The sequence below is a fragment of the Centroberyx gerrardi genome, chromosome 8 (genome assembly GCF_048128805.1).
Source record: "Centroberyx gerrardi isolate f3 chromosome 8, fCenGer3.hap1.cur.20231027, whole genome shotgun sequence".
NCBI classification, from domain to species: domain Eukaryota; kingdom Metazoa; phylum Chordata; class Actinopteri; order Beryciformes; family Berycidae; genus Centroberyx; species Centroberyx gerrardi.
The window spans coordinates 6,797,375-6,816,723 of record NC_136004.1 but is presented as its reverse complement, the minus strand read 5'-3'; the positions used below and the strand labels follow the sequence as shown (position 1 = coordinate 6,816,723).

The following is a 19,349-nucleotide window of genomic DNA, read 5'->3' as shown; positions in this document are numbered from 1 at the left end:
TATAAGCAGTGCTTCTATGTATGTATGTAACATGCCAAGCTGAGCCTAACATTACTGTATTCTCATACAACAGATGCTAATTAATTAATAATTGATCATTAATTAGGTCTGTATCTCATCGTCACAAATGCGGTGTGGGACTGTACAGATTTTACTTGTGCTGCTGCTTTTTATGGAGTGCAAGTTAATTCCTAGACCCGCTGAGAAAATCTTCGCAGGAAAAGGGAATGAGTGACGCCCCCTCCACCCCCCACTCTACCCCCCCACCACCACTCCCTTCAACAACTACTCAGTAGCCACCAGTAGTAGCAGCTCCCAGCTATGAATGTGTTTAACTGTAAGAATGCGAAGATTTATACATAGCGGTAAATCTGTAGTAAAACGCTAGTATGATTTCCCCCGAGTCTGAGATGTCATTTAATCAGAATTATTCAGCAGTTATTGTAACACAGCAGTTTATGGTGGCAGCGCTGGGAAAAGAATCAGTGGGCTGCAATGTGAAATGATTTGGTTTCAGCTGTCTTTTTTGCAAGTGGATCATATTGCGAGCTCTTGACCTGCTGAAACAGTTTGGTGAAGTTTTCAGGCTGTGTATCTCCACTGTGATTCAGTCAAAGCTCTTTTGTTTTCAAGTAACCTCCGACTACTTAAACAAGACCGACTGTAGCATATAAGAGCGTTGATTTGTATGCCCACTCACCCTTACTGCTGTCTTTTTTTTTTTTTTTTTTTGGATATGATTCATTTTCCCACATGGTCAGCCAGAGCAGGTGATCAGCATGTAGCCATAAATCCTTCTCCTCCCTGCATGCTAACCCTCTGCGCTCTCCTGCAACACTCCTCCACTCACTTCTCCTTGAGGATAGCGAGGAGGACGGGGAGGGGGAGGTGGGGCAGCGGTGTACAAATCAAACACTCATCCGCCTCCGAGACATTTGTTCAGATAGGGTCTCCAGGGTGGGAGTACTTCTGCTAGGATGATTTTTAATCTGCTCTCACAGCCCCGCTCAACCATATCTTACAACTGTTTTCGGAGGATCCTCCACGACAGTGTTTATTCATGCACATTTAATTAATTCATGTATGAGGTGCGGGGTGTGTGTTTTCAGTAGCGTATGGAGTGTGTTTAAGCGTCACCCTCTTGGGGAATAACCAGATGTTGATTGCCTATACGTCTTCTACGCCTCGGCTGATCTACAGCAGATGTAGTGTTGTGCACAGAGAAGGGCAGAGGCGTGAGTTCGAGGTGTGGGACGGGTGGGTGAATTCAACTCCCCCTTTTTTATTTTTTTGCCAATTTCTTATTCAAGTGAATGCAGTAGATGTGTAATAAATGGGCTGTTTGGTGTGCCGGTGAACCCAGAGGTATTAGATGTTCTGTATTGTGTCCTGCCTTACAAAACGTTGAGTATTGTAGTGAAAAACAAATGTTCTTGTGTGTGTTCATTTCAGGTCTGAAAACACTAAAAGTTCAACTGAAAGCTACGGCCCTGGAGCTCTGCTGTGTTGTCTTTGTAGCTCTATGGGATATTTCTTTCCATTTTAAAGCTGCAACTTTCCACCTTGAGGCAGGTAGTGTACTGTTTGTCCCGCTCTCCTCCCCCTCAGTTGGTCAAGTTCCCACCCCAACACTTGTCACTCATCTTGATGAGCTGTCATCTAGCCTGAGGCATCCTAAAGTCTTCACAGGCAGATGCTGAACAATAATTGCATTCAATCTGCAATTACAAAGCAATGCCCGATGTTCACTTTTTCACTTCAGGGTCTTGTCTGCTGCATGTTTAGCTTCACTGTACTTTCATTTCTTACTGCTTTTCACCCCTGCTCACCGCTGACCCCACCACAGCAAATGGTAAAAGCCAATTTAAGGCAAACAGGGAGGCATGAACACACAGGGCCACAAATAGACACGGACTGATAATGTATAAAATGTCCAATTCATGAGTAAAAAGTTGCATACTGCAGCTTTAACAGCCATATTTACTCTGTGAGCCAAGCAACAAAACAGCTGACTTGTCCCCGCTTCTACAAATCCAACAATATTTTATACTGAATGAAATAAAAGCTAATCCGTGAGCAGAGTGAGCTCACACCCTTTGACTTTCTCCTTATAAAGCGAGCGACCGACATGAATTACAGCTGTTACCTGAAGCACCGAAACGCTGCATCTCCCGGTGATTAGAGGACGGAATTGGCGACAGGAAACCTATTCCTCTAGTCACTCGTGTCGCCTGGCCCGGGCATCTCAATCATGTTTTGTTATTTTGCTTCGGGACCGCAGTGGAATATTCATGTGTGACTTGAATATCACCGTGCTCGGAAAATGAATGGGATAATTGGGAGAAGGATTTGCATATCTTGCCGCTCAGACGTTAACCCTTATCAAGTCAGGAAATTACAAGAATTATTTCAAAACAGACGCATGGACCCAAAGGGGCTTCAGTTTGATACTTGATCCTACTTTGCATTTTTTGACATGCGTGCTCTATCAGCCATTGCCGCTATTCGAGCGGCATAAACCCCAAACCATGCTGTTAGTTTGCTATTATTTTCTGGCCCTGTCATTTAATGGAGGCTTTACTTGCGGTGATTGTGATTACTGCTGCTCTCCTCCTTGAGTAGCGCTGATTATAAGTCGCTTTGCATAAGAGCATTTGCAAAATGACTAAGATGTAAATGTGAATTAACATCAGCGGTGAGGACCCAGACAAGAGGGCCAGAGCTGCTGAGAGATGTTCTCTGGAAGCTGAAGACTGAGGATTGAAGTTCAACGTTCAATATCTCTAATATAAAGAGGATATGGTCTGTGAAAGTCTTCAAAATGTGTCATCCTTTAAAAAGCACCATAGCTTGTTTTAATGTTGTGCTCTGACTGGTTTTGTAATAGTAGATGTCACTTTTTTTCATGTAGCAGATATGGAAACTCTTCGCCTGCTCAGTGGTGTGCAGAGAATTACATTAAATCTGTTTTAGTGTGAAGTGTGTGAAGTGGCTAGAGTGGACCTCTCACACTTATAGCACCAACACTCAACAAGTGTTTAAATCTCACACTGTTATTTATTTTTTCTACGGTCCACAGAGTATCAACAATGCCACATAAATGATGGGCTTTTTTTCAGCTTTATATATCTAGGGGAGGTTTGTTGAAGCTCTTTTTCAGTATCGGAATTGGAGGCTAAAGGATAATATGTGTTTTATATGTGCTTTCCTTTCTATTATTCCTGCTTTTTCTGCACACAGTCAGCGTAGTTGGAGATATCAGGACGTTTTCCTCCCTCCACTCTTTTACTCTCACTCTTGGAAGTAGATGCGTTCGCTTTCCCTGCCCAGACCCTCTCATCTGCCTGGAGATTCTTTATTTGTCCGTCTTTTTTTCCAACAGTATAGCAGCATTTCCATGCACATACCGAATAGCGAACTGCGAGGGGTTTGCGGTACTTTAAAATCTTGCAGCAGCAAAGTGTGAAAATTGAGGGTGTCAAACAGAGAGGTGTTATGTTTCTTCATGCGATTGTGTGATTCAGTCTTTTTAGCAATTCAACACTCTCATCCATATATCAGTGCAAGGCAGAATGAGCCAGTCGGTAGTCAGGGATCAAAGTTTGTTGCACCTGATTAAGTTAATCGCCATTCTGTTCATTGACTTGGCTGATTCACTCTGAAAGATCTGTTACGTTTAAAATATAATAATATACGCAGCAAGAATCTCTAACCAGTAAGCCGCCCTGCTGTCCCATGTAATCCGTGACTCATATCAATTTGATGAGCTGATTTGAAGGGTTTTGTTCTGTGTATGTGGCAATCAAACGCCGGTTACATCTCCCACGCGCTGTTACATGAAGTGGATGTGAAATATGTTGCGGGTATTGTCAGCTATGGCGGCGTGAGAGGACAGGACAACCTTATCTCCAGTGCCACTCTCATGTAACAGCGTGGCAGAAGGAGGTTAAACTCACTCGAAACTCACTCCAAATCAATGGGTGTTTATCATGCCACGAAGGACAGGATCCACGGTGTCCATGAGGCTTAAAATATCTACATTTAATGTGCTAAAATGTCTGTAAACCAGTTATTAGAGGTCTTGTGTTTTCACCATGCAGCGACAGGTTTCCCCCGCAGTGCACATCCACACTTAGATTAATACAGAATACAGTATGAGTCATATCTGCCTTAATAAACACAATTAGACTTCATGTCCCTTAGCAATTAATTTCCTGGTGTCCCTTTTCTTCTACTGCCCTTTTATAGTTTCAGAACTTTCATTAGCTGTGACTAATCAGAAATAGTCTGGTCGTGCCAGTTTTGTTTCTTTTCAGTTTTTATTTTTAATTGGTCTTCAATTCATTTCCAAGTTGGATGAAAAACACCTTTAAAAGTCATACATTTGGCTTTCTGAAACCCGCCATTACCCTGAGGACTTCTCTCCATCTGCATCTCCACTGTGATTCGGCCAAAGCAAATGCTAACGCTGATCAACTTAAATGTACTAATGTGGTTCTTTGTGGTTTTAAAGCTCAGCCGGATCCATCCATCTCTTCATGACGTAACGCAGACATGTTCAACCTCTTTAGCTCTGTTGTGTTGCTCCACCAGGAGATGAAGGGCTCTCCAGTCCAAACCGAGCCGCTGCCGGTGTGGGTTTCATTACTGCGCTGTAGTCAAGTGTCTCTGGGGGGAGTTCAAAGCAAAAGAGCGTTACAGTGAATACATCGAGGCACAGCTGTCTCCTTTCTAATCATACAGTCAACACAGGCATGCATTCTGTTATTTTTTATCTTCAATCTGCCATTTTTAGCCATGTGTTGCGGTACGGTGCCATATGTGATGTATGTAATGTGTGTGTGTGTGTCGTGTGAGAGGGCATTCCTCCTAAACCAGTGGTAGCAGTTGCATTCATTCATGCTATTTTGCATCCCTATTTGAAATAAACTAAGCTTTCCCAGTGTTTTTGGACAGAAGTAAATGAAAGACTTCCACCTTCATCTTTTCAACTGACCAGAAGACACTGTGTATGTATGGATTTATACAACCTGCCTAGATACAGCTGTCATTGACCAGCTACACCGACTTTTTGTCAGTTTAGCCAGTTGGCCACCAAAATGCGCATGCTAACGCTTTAGCATACAGTATGTTAAGTATTCGTAGACTGGCATTATCCAAAATTTCAAGATTGATTCTTATTATATTGGCTTGTAGATGCATAACTTCTGAAAACAAAATCTCAATCTTCATCATTAGTTACGAATCAAAAGCTCAAAAACTTAAGCTAGCTTCGCTCAGTTTCTCTGTAAACAAAACAAGTTGCGCTCAAAGTCTTGCAGGAAGAGAGATCTTCTGCCATTGAAAGTGCTTCTTTTTGTTGATTTATGTTCCCAAGGCACAGACACAGGCAGTGGCACAAACTCACGTGGGTGTGACCAACCGATTTTTGGCCATTTCATGACCAGAAGCGCTGGTGAAATTGAAAGCCCAGTCACCTTGTGTTCCAGGTATAATGATGCGCACCGACAGTTTGATTTTGGAAGACAATGATTCACACAATAACAACATGTGCAGTTACAACTTGTTGTGGGCCTACAATAAAACCTGTTTCCATTATCTTGTCGGTTGCCTGTAGTTTGTTTTACTTAAGTGATTAAAAGGGTTACATCATATTTAGTTTACATGCGCACTACAATGCCAATATTGCCAATACTGTGAGTAAAGAAATAGTCTGTTTAATAACTAATAATATTGTTGTGGAAGAGACTTTAAAATGGAGCTGTGTGATCTACTTCACCAGTGCGTCCTGGTTTACTTTACAATGACTTTAACTTTACGACTTTACAGAACTTTAACTTTACAGTTGAGGCAGCTAAATTATAAAACTTATTGAGCACAATTATTTGAAAGCTAACACGAACAATAACAACTGATCAATTATACAGTCCATTAGGGGGAGCAGCATCTAAAATAATGTTCTGTCACAGTAAAACAGTACATTTTCTTCACACTTCAAGGAATTAGTATGCATTTTTGAAATAAGAAAAAAAGTTGTGACCTAATGTAAACAATAAAACAAATGAGTCAGAGACAGACCACATTAATATTGATACTTAGGCGTACGGCGAGTCATGGATACAACTTTTGACTCTCATGCTACGCTGCTGAGAACCAGGACTTTTATGTCCAGATTGTAGCCTCTGGCAGACAGGTGTCTGAGTGAAAATGTAGAAAGTTACATATAACTGGTGACTTGTAAAAGCAGACATTCAAGGTAGCTTGTCCAACAATGCTTATTAAAAGTAATGTTATTGCATAACTCTGTAATGCTTTAGTAAGTAATGCTTTATCCTCAGCATTGGCAATACCAATCTCTCACCTTCTGTGTCAGTTCACAGCACAATGCAGAGAATCAGCAGTTTAAAGCAATCAGTGGGCTTCACTGTTCACCTCACCAAGGCTCACACACACACACACACACAAACCTGTTAACACCAAAGAACAGTATTTTTAACACCACTTCTATTTTATAATAGATGTATCCTAAATGTGGGTGTGCTTGTTAGTATTTGTTGCAGTGAAACTGAAGCAGAGATACAAGATCTGCATTTGAAATTCCATAATCAGTTACATATGAATGAAAACAGCACAATCAAACCATTTGTTAGGGGCAAAGACTTTTTTTTATTATTATTATTTTGCCCTCATGAAGCTGCTACATTCACACTGCAGGTCTTAGTGCTGAATTCAGATTTTTTTGCTCAGATGTGATGGATTGGTGGGAAAAAATCTGAACTGGAACTCAGCAGCAATGTAAATGGAGCCTGTTACTCCTCAGCATGAGGAAAGTAACGATGGAGGGCCTTCCTCAGTCTGGAGAGGAATCACTGCATCTTTTTAACAGGTCTGAACTCTGCAAGTTAAGTAAAATGTGAAGTTTAGTAAAATGATCACCCTTCACTCAATAGTAGGAAATATAATATGAATCAGAAATAATACACCGGTACAGATTGAATTTGGACTTGTATCTTACTTTTTTTCTTGACCTCAGTGGGGATAGCAGTCAAAGCCTCAGCAGCCGGGTCAGAGGGAGTGGATGCCTTGTCAGCTGGGCCAGTGGTAGAAGAAGTCTCATCAACCGGGACACTAGTGACTCTGTTATCAGGTTCCGTGGCTGATGTGCTGTCATGACAGAAAGCCTTCACGGCCAGGAAGGAGTCTTTCACACTGCAAGAAGTATGACAATCAATCAATTAATTCACCAATCAATACATAAATCTATCAATCCTATCATCCTTCCCTCTATCCGTCAATCAAACACCTGTCCAACCACACACACTTACTGAGAGCTGGTGGCGTAGGAGTCCTCCAGGTGGCTCATGGTGAGGAAGGGATGCTGCAGAGCGTCGCCGGGCGTGGCTCTCTGCTCAGCATCAACCTCCATCATCCATTCCATGAGGCCTACGAACGCCCACACATCCTGACACTCAACTGCCTCGTTTGGGTAGAGCTGGATTTAGAAACACAGTCAATGACAGTTCAGTCAAATTCACTTCACAGCTCATGGAAACAGAGCAAATGAACACTATTAATTAGTGTTATTATCTGTCCATCTATCTGTCTATCTATCTATCTATCTGTCTATCAATGGTAATTCCATTGATAGACCAATTAATGGTAATTGGTAATCATAGCAAATGTTACAAGACTTGTCAAGTGCCAAATGAAAGGAAGGAAGGAAGGAAAGAAGGTTTAGTCTGTCTATCTATCCATCATCTGTCAGTCCGTCCTTCCATCCTTCCTTCCTTCCTTACTTCCTTTCCTTTGGCACTTGACAAGTCTTTCATTTAAACAATGAATACCAAATCTATGCTGGTCTTGATGTGCAGCTCACATACACACATACAGAAATACTGGACTACTGTTACTACTACTGCTACTACTGCAACTGTAGGAGCCATAAAACATGAGTCAGCTTTCCATTTCATTTCATTCAATTGCTTAAGCTCCAAGTAATCAAATTCTAAACACATCTTTAAACTCTTTCTAATGAATTTGAATTTTTAACCTTTCAAGCTGAAGCAAGCACACACATTTTCTTAAGAAAATTCAATCTTTTCTAGTTCAGTCTTTTTGATACAAGAAAACAGGGACCACCTACGTTTAGCAATTCACTCAGCCGATCGAAGATGTGAGTCCTGCTCTCTATGGACTCAATTCCCGTCTCACAGGTGAACTCCTCTGGTGTCTAAAGAAACACAGAATATATATGAGATACTTCTTCACACATTTTTTAACTATTTTAAAAGGATTGTTGGATCTTCTGGAAAAAACAAACACCCTGTCCAGACAGAGCCAAAGCAGGAGGGTGTTACAATACCTTCAGCCTCCAGACGTCTAGGTCCCGTCTGAAGAACCAGCTGGTGTAGAGACCAGCATCCAGCAGGTGGTTTTCAGGGTGTCCCTGTGTCTCTACAATGAATCGGATCTGAAAAGACAATACAGCATCACATTAGCCTACATTCTACATCACATCTCCACATGGGTGTGGAGACTTGTCTGTGGTGGAAACCACCTTAGAGTAACTGTAGAGTAAATCAAATATAGGTATATTATGTTACTTACTGCGTCATATTCATTGTCGGAAATATACAGATGATGACCCAGGAACATGTAGGCCATGATGCACCCGAGGGCCCACATGTCAATAGCCTCGGTGGCTGGCAGGCCCAAGAGGACCTCTGGAGCCCTGAGGGTGGAAGACAAGAGTCAAACATAAGAAATGTTACTGAGATTTGAAGACCAAGAATACAACATCTGACATGGTACCAATCCAGACCCAGGACCACACTATATCAGCACTAAACGTTGACACCAACTGTGAACTACAGTCAAATTCAACATTTTTCCTAGAAGCTACAGAGGATTGACAGAAACTCAACTATTCATTTACAGTAGTGCTAGGAAACTCTCAGTAGAACATACCTGTACCACAGAGCGTGGAAGATGTCTCCAGGCCTCACTGTGGAGGCAGGAGTGGTCAGACCAAAGTCAATGAGTTTGACTCTGTAGGGCTGATCCACACAGTTCACCAGCATGATGTTGTCTGGCTTGAGGTCTGCGTGGATCAGCCCTATTGACTTTAAGCCTGCAAAAGCCTGGGCCAGCTGCTTCAGGACCGGTCTTATCTCTATGAGAGACAGGGGCTGGTTTCTCTCCTCCATGAAGTCCTGGAGGCTCTTGTCCAGCATCTGAATAATGTATTCATATTAATTTACATCCCTAGCCACCAGTTAATCAGATAAGTATATTATTCATTTCTTTTCACAGGTAAATCAAATCAGTTACTTATTTTATCTTAATCAGGTAAGTATATTGTCTTGGCTCCTTTCACAATTCAAACTGCATTCATGAGTACAAAATGTGAATTATACTTGTGGGTGCCATATTTTGTCCAATTCAGGATTAACTATTATTATAACTCTTAATTATCATATTTACTTAGATCTCTTGACCTTTTTGACTCATAAGACTTATATCTACAAAATGAATTCATACATTTTAAATGATACATAACTTTACAGACTGTTTTGATTTGTTTTATCTTATTGGTTTTCATAATTATTCCACAAAAAATTATAAATATAAATACAATATTCAAGACCGTGTTCGGAAACATTTTGGATTTTCCCACCCAACTTCCCAGCTATCCCTCCTCTCATGAGCCCCACCTAACCCTAACCCTAACCTTCCACCAAGAGACCCTCTCTACAATCTCTACCATCTTGGACTGTTTTTTAACTAAATGTCAACCCTGTTACTGCACATGGCAGCCCTGTTGCTTTGCACAAGGTAACAGGGTTGACATTTCAAGCTTACATTTGCCATTACTCCCCATCTGATGAGGAAAATGGGAACACATGGCATGCATGTAGTGAAGGTTGACATGCATTTATTAAATAACTTTTATAATGTATAAAATTCACAGGGTAACTAGACCTGAACTCTGGCTTTTCTGTGCAGGGCAGCAGGCAAAAGATTCATTTCCTTCATCGAGGTCAGTAAAAGTATCACAAAAACTGCATCAAATCTCTGAAATGTATAAATCAGCTATTGCTTTGTGTGTTTAATTGTATATTTAACGTTCACTTTCAGAGGGGATCAACTAAGTCCATGAGTCCAGAGACCAAACTTAAGATAGAGGCTTCATAATGTGATCACAAAAAAAAGAAGGGAGAAAAAGCGATTCACAGAAAAGGGTTCTGTGACGTCAAACCAAAGTGAAGGATGGCGGCATCCGTATCTGTGTTTAATTTCTCCTCAATAACAACACGCGCCTCCACTGAATGTAGAGAAGCGATGTCTATCAAATATGCATTATGCACAAGTCAGCTGACCCCATTCAGGTGGCGCTGTGTGCTGTCCTTTGGAGGATGAGTAATGCAGGCTGAGCTATCGGTGGAGAAAATCTCAACTACTAAATCCCCCCCCCCCCCCCCCCCCCCCTCCTCGCCTCTTGCATGCAGACAGGGTCACAAATGGAGACGACTCCGACCAAAATAAATTTGGATTCCGCAGCACACAGCGAGGCTCCTCCTGGCTCTGCGACTTCCTACTATACCGAGAATCCCCAATAACCTTGACCGAAACAAGGCCGGGCCAGGTATAGCCCCTCGCTTCTGATGTTATCGCGGGTAATGGATACGGACGATTCCACGCCACACTTCCCAGGTTTGGGAAATGGAAGGGAATGGGTACATCACTGAATTAATGGACTGCAAATTGTCAGTCCAGATGGCATCCAGAGTGATTCATTACCAAAGAGGGCATTGTTTTGTGCGTTTGACACACTGGAATAAAGCAGCATTTGTACATTCGCCCCCCTACTCCTGTTTGTGTTGAGTTGGTATCTAAGATGTTAGTAAAGGAAAATGCAACAATATGCAATGGTGGACCATGGACTATGTAGTAATGTTGTCTCTGTTGTCTCTCCCATATATTGAAAGTTGACAAAGTAAATTCACTGACTTAATACCAGCAAATAAGACATCAAGGGCATATTGTGTATACTGTGACTGTGTGTGTGTGTGTGTGCGTGTGTGTGTACACCAGCATGAACGCATTGCATTGTTTCGGTGCAATTGTAACGCATCGATGTTACACCTAATAAAAATATTCATTACAGCTGTAGGGCATTTCCAACTGATAGAATAAGCCGTGATTGTCCTATATTCCTCTAATGTAACTAAAGCCAGGCTAAAGGGTTTACCATTAATAAACTGTCAGAAGAGAAGGAATCAGTGGGTCTGTATTGTTGATAATAGGCTACAGCTCTATTGATTTTGGCCCCTCTGTGCACAAACAACTGTCACCTCACATGGCGTGTGATGCACTTAATTGCAGAGCCGGTCAATTCCACACCACAAACTCATTTTTGATCTTGGCTGTGTGTGTACGCACTTAAGAAGCCATTTCGCAAACCAATTGTATTAGTCGCTGAGTGCCATGCAAACACAGTTGTACCAGTTTCTGCATTTTCCATCCTACCCCAACAATGTAAATTCCAGCTGATTGGTATAATTGGATCTGTTCCTTCACGTTTTGAACCTTCAAATCAATAATGATGGGCGAGCTCACTGGCTGCAGCGTAGGGAAGCAGCGTCTCTCATCAGCGAGCGTTGAAATATCAAGATAGAAGCAAAGTTGTCCTTTGAAGCTCGTGTCTCTGAAGGTCATTTGGACTGCATGAGTTGAGTTCAGCCTCTGCAAAACATTGCAACCCACGCAAAGGTCATAAATAGCACATTCACACCATGGAGCCGGTGTGTCATCATCGGTATCTAAGCACAGAGGAGGACCACGCCGTGACAAGGAAATCAATACAAAACAGCACAGCATTAAATGACATAAAGTGAGTTCCTTGTATGTTTTTTTTTATCTCCATCTTTTGTGCTCAGCGCTCATTGCTGTGGTGTTTCTGCTCTGCTCTTCCCAGAGATCACCTGTCAATCAAACAGTGTGTCCAGTACTATGACGTCTTCTTCCTTGGATTTTCTGTTGATGCAGTTTGAGTTTCTCTTTTCTTTGTCTGTTCAGCCATGGTGGCTATCACTGCTCATGCTAACTACCCAGTTCTTCTTCTGTTTATTCCAAACAAACCAGAAACGTGCCAGACCCCGGGCGTTTAGAACAACAAATTTAAAAGCTTTCATAAACTAGAGCATAGGTCGAATCACTAATGTGTTTTATCAGTCGGCGATAAAGACTAACACATTTATTTCTATGAAAATGTCACAGATTGTTACTGAAAGCCTCAAGTTTGCCCACTGCTGTCCAACACACAGCCAGAAGTTTGACGGAGGAAAAGTCCTCTGCGGAGGATCTTTATCTCAGCTTGTCCTCATTCCTTATCGCCAACAGCACAGGTGAGTGACTGCGGGGCAGTGCATTGTGGGAACGCAACAGAACTGAGATTTGAGGGGAGTCAGACAAGGTGTCGGGATGAAAAAAGCCTCGCGCCAGCTTTGCCCACGGATCAGCACCAATGCGCAGTGACACGAGGCAGGTCCAGATTGACTGGTGTTGTAACCGGCTCAGACAGCACGGGAACACCTGGGTGTGCTTGAGTCTCCGCTCCCAGACCCGCCGCACCGCTGTCACTCCTCACTCCCATAGCAGCAAACAAACTGACACAGGCAAGCTGTGCAGTTTAGTTCCCACTCTCATCCACGCTTCCAGTGTAAGTACTGCGCGTCCTGGTTCGATGGGATCAAAGGGTTTACATAATGGGGATCAATGTATGCTGTGCTCCACTTCTGTGTGAACTCAGTAAACCTATAGGGAGCAGGCAGATCGGGAGAGCCGACGCTTTAAAGGGAGATAATTACGAGAATGAGTTTGTGATAATTATGTTTTCATACTTGAAGAAGAGAGGAGGTGAAAGGCGCCCAATGTCTGCCAACCTCATAACCATAATGCAAATGTTGTCCAAGCTGCACGGCAAGATTGTTATGTAAAATTACACCCGTCTTATCAGCCTAAATAACAAAGTGGGGTTACAGGGTTTCTGGGTAATGAAGTTCAAACAGTTTTAAACAGTTAACTTCTTTGTTTGACTGCAGCTTTAAATTCATGAATGTTGTTTAATATGCTGATCACTGCTGGTTGCATTATACTATTATACTATACTATTATGGATATTATGGATATTGACTATATGCTTGGACTCAAACTTACGCAGGAGTTTGCATTACACAGGACTTAATGCTCAACACCACTTTAGACAAGACACTTCAGATACTTTTAATAGTTTTATATGTTTTATCTTCATAGTTTTACAGCTTTATATTTATTCATATTGCCATATATCTTTCCAGCACTATTTTTAGTATTTTTATTACATTGTTACCTTTCCTGTACTTTGCACCTGTCAATGTGCTGTACATTGTCAGTTGCTGCTGACACCCGAATTTCCCCTAGGGGATCAATAAAGTGCAATCTTATCTTATCTTATCTTACTGCTGGCTACAGTATGCATTTCATTTTCTAAGTTGGCATCACTAGACTGCATCAACTGAGAATATAACTGGATGTTGTTAACTGGCGAATGTGTTGCATATCGCTCACTCTTTGGTATGAATCTCCCTCAGCAGGATGAATGGCATTGTGTCTTGTACTTGACTCCGGCGGCCAATTACTCAACGGTTCAGGCGGCTGAAGAATGAAACCACTCCAAGTCAACGGTCTTCACAGAAAAGAGACACTCGCTGTCATTTCAAAAGCAACATAAACGCATTGAGATGAGCAGCGTGGGCCGCCGAGTGTAAAAGGCAGTTCACCGTCCTTGACCTCGACCAAACTGCTGTTTTCCATCGCTGTTCTCGGAGGACAGAGGAGAGGCAGTTAAGGCAACTGAGCAGATAACACAGCAGCTGACCTGTCCTGTGCATTTGTATGAGGCGTAGGGACCAAATGACAGACGACTAATGTCTACTGTACACAGGGTGAGGGAGGTTGAGTTACTCGTTACTTGTTGAGTTACTCGTTACTTGTTGAGTTTCTCAAAAAATGAAGAGAAAAAAGGCTTTTTGATTGTGAATATTATAGACACTATCGTCTTACTCAGCTTGAAATAATGGTTGATAATGGCTGTAAATGATGAGCTTTCCAAATTGCGGACTTTAAATTGGACTAAATTGTTAGTTTTACTTCATACTCTAAAAATGTTAATATAGATTATTGGGCTGGAGTAATTCAATTGACATGACTGACTGTAGTTTTAAACACACAGTCAGTAATCTGGGACAGATTGCATTTTGAAGCAACCTTCATAATCCTGTGTATTAGGTATAGAAACCACATGATTGAGCTACTGCCCACTGTGCATTTGAGTGCCTTAAATGCTCCAGGCCAATGAGTGAATCCAGTTAAGATTTCCGTTATGTGGGAGTTTTACTGTCTGGAAAATCTAATAGGAGGAGCTTGTTACAGGTCTTTGTGAGAAAGACCTTCCAGGACTGTATATTGTGTGACTAAGGCACAGATCTAGACGCATCCATTCAAATCAAGGGATGATTTAGTAAGGTGTAACTACTTTGATATACCAAACATATTAGATGAATATGGAGCCAGCACCCTCAGTTTACATAGGTTGTTTTCCACCACATACACACCCATTTCTACACATCTCTACCACAGATGCAGCGTTTAAAAGAAATGGTCAAACTCATCCTATATACGGTGTGTAGGAGGGCGCCGAGTCTTGGCAGGCGGCACCGTGAGCATGTGTGAAAACACAAGGCGGTGAGTCAACACTGGAATACACTGAACTGTTGGAAGAAATCACAAAAATACATGGCAGTGAAATCAATACGACGTAAGCAGGGAGATATCTACACTGTATCCCTTTGAAGTGGATCGGGGCGGGGGCTCTCATGTACAGTCCCTTTGATGCCGGCGACGTTAAAAAGCGTGCACTTACCTTTCAGCAGTATGACAGAACCTAATTACAGAAAGCTGCCTCCGGGTAAAGAAAGAAAAAAAACTATTTTGGCTGTCACTTTGACACTTTGCAGATAACCTCTCTGCATGTTCTCTTGCCACAGGCCCATGCCCCGCAGGACGCGGCGCAGACTAATAGCAGACTCTCGTGCTGCGATTGGCCGGCGGCTGCAGCCGTGGGAGGAAGTTGATATTTCAGGTCACACCACATAAATCGGATTAACTCATAATTGACATGTTTACTGGGGTATTTATAGCTCCTATTGGGCTGGGAAAGTGGGGAACAAGGCTACGTTCACAGTCCAATTAAATTGGAGGGATATGTAACTGTGGGGTACACACGTGCCTACGGTACCTCCTAATGCCGATCTGCATTACTCTGTGATTCAAGATAACAGAGGGTGACCTTGGGAATGCTGCTCATACTAACTCCACACTTCTTCTATTGATTCCAAGCAAACGGCAGCAAATGTAAAAGCTTTCATGAACTGGATGTAGGTTGGATCACTGTTGTGTTACATCAATCGGTGATAGAGAGTAGTAAGATGTTGTACTTAGATGAAAAAATTCATTGACTGCTTGTATTGGGGGGAGCAAAGCACACGCTACAAAGTGGTAAAGTCTTAGAGCCTCAGATCCGTTTCCCTTAATGTTTCACCAAAGCTTCCCCACTTAATTACTGGGGCGGGTTAAAAATAGCAGAGCGAGAGTGTGTGTGTGTGTGTGTGTGTGTGTTCCCCCCTTCAACCCACGCAGCCTGTCGTAGCTGCAGCCTTTGGGCAGTATATGTGAAAGACTCATCTGCTGTCTGTTTTGCCTTTGATGAATATACCGCATCGCATGTAAAGATTTCGCCCGCTCCCCCCGTTAGAGATGCTGATGGCACACGTGGCGAGCCGCACACACACACACAGGCGCGTCGGTGCTCATTTTCCCGAGAGTAACGCCTGGTGACATCGCTGCTGGGAGACTGGACGTCTCAGAGGAGATGCAGGAGGTCCAGCCAGGTCCGCCTGCTATTTCATGTGCTAAAATAAAATGTCACCGCGTTCCCGTCCTTTACTCCAGGGGTGTCGAACACTCTCACATAGACACACATTAGGCCACGAACCCCTCATTGGATAACATTTCGTCCCTCATGTGGATATTTGTTGCGGTTGAATTATATAACTGTCTGCACTGTACATGTTGGAGATGCTAGTGGTGAGAATGAAACCTTTAATTAGAAAAGTCCTTATGCTCTAATTGGGATCATTCCCACCGAAGCTTTTGACAGACGGCGGCATGCAGGAGGTGGCCAAGTGTAATGTCAACCGCAACCAAAGTCCCAATATGATATTATGACACTGTAAAAAATCATATTAAAACAGCTCTGGAAACTGTTTTGAACTGATATCAGAAAGATATTTTGGTCCAGATTTCACAAAACGGTGCAAGTAGCAGCTTTCATTTTACATGGATTTCCAATGTTGGTGCAGGCCATGTCAACATCTATTCAACGTCAAACTGTCTCCTGTGTTTCAAGTGAATTATAATGAAATTAAAGCCGCAGCAGGTGAAGTTTGAAGGAAAACAGGAAGACTAATGCACTTAGCCCGCCTCTGCCCTCGCTCTCCACCCACCGGGTCGCTGATAATGACCGACAGCTGATTGACAACTCAGAGCCAATTGCCCTCCTGCTGCACAGTTTGCTTCAACTGGTCAGATGACACAAAATTTACTTTGAAAGGAAATAGCAGACCAATGGCGCTATCATTTTGGCAAGTATATTACATATTATCTTCTCATTTATGTTCACCCAACATGAGGATTACTTTTGCTGAATTCAGACCAAATGTCAACTCATACAACCTGCCTACAGCGATTTTAAACTACATCTAATTTTGTTGGGAACCCCCTGGATCCACTTTGAGTACCACTGCTATACACTGTTTTTTGTACCAAACTAAACCATATTCTCCACTAACACCATCTCTCCTTGACTCCATTGCAGTGAACCAAAACCAAAAGAAACCTGAAACCAAACCATGGGGTATAGCTTTTGTGAGCTCGAACTTGACTAAAGCAAAAAAGTGCTTGATAATTTTGCTAATAAAAAACACTAATAACGCTATTTTTTGTATATTTTTGTACCCAAGCCCAACCCAACACACAGGAATTATGTGGAAAATTCAGACCAACCTGACCTAAGCCCATCAGGTCCTTTCAGGTTCTGTCAGGATTGGACATTGTTTTGTTTTTTCAGTAGTTTATATTTATTACACCTGGTGAGTTGACTGACATATCAGCCTGAGACGGTTACACTATTTGACACACTAACACCTGATAGCTGCACAGGATTACTAGTCTTGTACTTTTGGCCACTGAGCAGCTCAACTGGCACTGCTGAAGCTTCAATGCCTTGCTCAAGGGAACCTTAATGGTAGTTGCTGGGGTGTTACTCAATCCATGAATCCATGAGTGAATTATCCCCACTGGTCTGATGAGTATTTGAACCGGCGACCTGCTGGTCACAAGACACAAAACTCTCCCAAATGTCTCCCTCACCCTCTGTCTCTGCAGGACAGCTCCAGTCAGGATAGCAGGCAGACAGCTGTCACCTAGGCTCTGAATAAAAGATTGTGCTCCGAGCAGACGGAGAATAAAGGCGTCTTTTTTTTTGGGTCACCGTCCTCAAACGCGTCTCCAGAGTCCCTGCAGTTTTGTGACGGCACTTTTTTTTTTTAACCCCCACCTTATTGTACCACTTCATTAAGGAACGCCATGAATGTTTCAAAGGCATCGAACGCGCCTCAAGGTGTGTCTTTCTTCCTCACGATAGACCTATCAATCAAGTCGGCTAGGATGATGAATTTTGTACAACACACTGTGTGCGTCAGCCTTTTGACGAGGATGTGTTTTATGTGGCTAGAAAGCGAGGGGGACCTTTGTGGATTGTCTCCTGCAAAAAACCTCTTCTGAATGAAACAGCCTAGATCTAGAGAACGGGGACTACACCTTTCAACCAGTTAAGTTCACATGAATGCACATGGGACCATCCGAGGTCGCCGACATAGGCCACAGTGACATTTCAACCAAGTGTTGCTTTATTTACAAAGTGATGCAACGCTCTGCCACTTCTCCAGGTTCGTCTTCCGGAGGCAGTGGCAAAGCGGTCACAAAAGAGCGATCACAAAGCAGTCGCAGATCGACTCCACACAATAAATAATAGTCACTTACAAAACAACGCAAGGCAGCGGTACGTCCGCTTGCGGGAAATGTACAGTATGCTCCAAAAATCGAGGTAGAAAAAGCACACACCGCTCGAATGATTACATTTGACGTGGGTTGGTACAGGTCACGGAGAGAGTTCAGATGGGGGCACAGTCGTGAGAGAACTGACCACATCCTGGTAGGAGAGGGAGACAGAAACACCGTCGACAACCAGTGGATCCAAAGAGTTTCTTGATCAGTGAAACCCCACAGTTCAGTTCGCTGCATCAACTGTTGCAGCGAGACATTAAAAAAAACGAGTACGTCAGCAGCCAACTGTGACATGAAACGGATCGGGGTAACATAACAAATCGGAGAGGGAACCAAGTCCCATGGTATCATGGCTTCTGACAGGCATTACATATTGATAATACAACTTGTGTGATGAAGTGCTCGGGTGAAACATGGTACAATTTTAATCCAACTATGTCACTCACGATGTGAGCTCGCTCTCATGATTAATGTACACACTTAGCATGTCAGACAAATGTATTTCATGCAGACGCCGCCGAACAAAAGTCCTTTCAGTTTCTCTCGTTATTCTTTTAAGCGACAGTCACTGGGATTTCATGAATGGGAAATGTTCAAAGATGTTTTTCCACCCGCCCGCCCGCCCCTCGTTCCCTTGGCATCCAATTCTATTACAATTTAAACATTTGCGCTACACTTAAGGGTACTCAAACTGAGTGTTCCTGTCGTTGAGATTGTTTCACTTATTTCATTCATGGACTATGGACTACAAACTATGTCTGAGCTTAGTATTGTGACTAGTTTAACCTTCAAATTGAGAGTTATGACTGGAGATGAAGTTATACAAATAATACTTCATCTTGGTCATATGGAGCATTTGCCTCCAGTGGAAAATAGATTTATGTGTACCTGCACAGACCATGATACAGCTAAAAAAGTCTTCACCTTCCGGTTGAAATGAATCTGGAAAGAGATCAAACGCACGTTTCGATGAAGACAACATTGTGCCACAATACAATGGTTTATCCTTCTCGAGCATCAATTTAGTAAATGTACAGAAATCAATTTGCTTTCTGCTCCCTTTGAAAACCCTTGAATCACTGACTGTGTTTGCTTGTCATTTCCTTTGTCACTACATCATCCTA

The 19,349-nt window shown here is 42.6% G+C and overlaps 1 protein-coding gene across 1 annotated transcript in view; it reads right to left on the bottom strand.

Moving 5' to 3' along the window:
- The window catches only part of vamp5 (vesicle-associated membrane protein 5), a 198,088-nt gene that overhangs the window by 11,495 nt on the left and 167,244 nt on the right, over positions 1-19,349 (bottom strand). The window lies entirely within an intron of this gene.